Source organism: Aplysia californica, unplaced genomic scaffold (assembly GCF_000002075.1).
Source record: "Aplysia californica isolate F4 #8 unplaced genomic scaffold, AplCal3.0 scaffold01456, whole genome shotgun sequence".
Lineage (NCBI taxonomy): Eukaryota > Metazoa > Mollusca > Gastropoda > Aplysiida > Aplysiidae > Aplysia > Aplysia californica.
In genome coordinates, this window is record NW_004798726.1 from 43,919 (window position 1) to 44,999 (window position 1,081).

A 1,081-nucleotide genomic window follows, 5' to 3' on the forward strand; every position below is an offset into this window, starting at 1 on the left:
CGTCCCCACCCTTTTTGTGCTGTAAATCCAATAATCTAAATAAAGTGACCGTTAAAATACAGCTACTCGCTTGTGAGAGAAATAAAGTTCTAGATTTATTATACCTGTATTATTCTTATAGCTTACTAGGTATCATAAACAAAACGACAGTTTAAATGATTATCCCCACATGTGAGAGAAATGAAGTTCTAGATTTATGTTTCACGGTATCCCGGGAAAAAAAAAGAAAATTTAAATAATAGTCTTTACTTGTGACAGAAAGTAAAGCTGAGTCCATGGACAAGGCCTGTAAGATAAATAGAGTTCTAGATTTGTGTTTGAGAGTTCTTCAAAATAAAATTTTGCATCTGATCTTAGGACGCGTTTTGGCAGAGCCCCTCGCACATAGTATTATGACAAGATCACCGTCCAAGCATTAAGGAATAATAGATTGAAATATCTAGATCTATACAAATTTAGTCTCTCTTTTCCTCTGAAATTTGAAATGGAGAAGTAGATTTTTTTTCATTCTCAGTTTCCTACACAGAATACAGCTCAAGCTACGGGTCACAGGCATTTAAAACACTATCAAACTGGCAAGACCTTTCGCTGTCTATGGAATCGAACTCATATCTTCGTTGTGCCACGATAAAGTGCCTAAACTGCTACCCCACAAACGCCGATGTAAAGCGTTCCAATATTATTTGAGCAAAAGGTATTGACGCAGCCATATGCTAGCAGTATATTTGACAAAGCCATTAATATGCTGGTGGTATGACTAATCGCTGCTCTTCCGTGCGTGCGATTCTTTCGATCGATTCTGGCATCGGTCGAGGGATTTCCACAATAGAGAACACTCACAGGCACGCGCCAGTGCGTGCGCGCTCACACACATATACACACACTGACACACATACAGAAACTCACGCACACACACACACTCATACATACACACACAAATACACACACAAACACACACACCACTCCCACACTCACGCATACTCACACACACGTTCTATCTTTCTCTCTCTCTCTCTCCCCCCCTCTCTCTCTCAAACACACACCTACACACACACACACACACACACACACACACACACAT

General features: G+C 40.3%; 1 protein-coding gene across 1 annotated transcript in view; it reads left to right on the forward strand.

Moving 5' to 3' along the window:
- The window catches only part of LOC101854621 (calmodulin-like protein 5), a 13,498-nt gene that overhangs the window by 529 nt on the left and 11,888 nt on the right, over positions 1-1,081 (forward strand). The window lies entirely within an intron of this gene.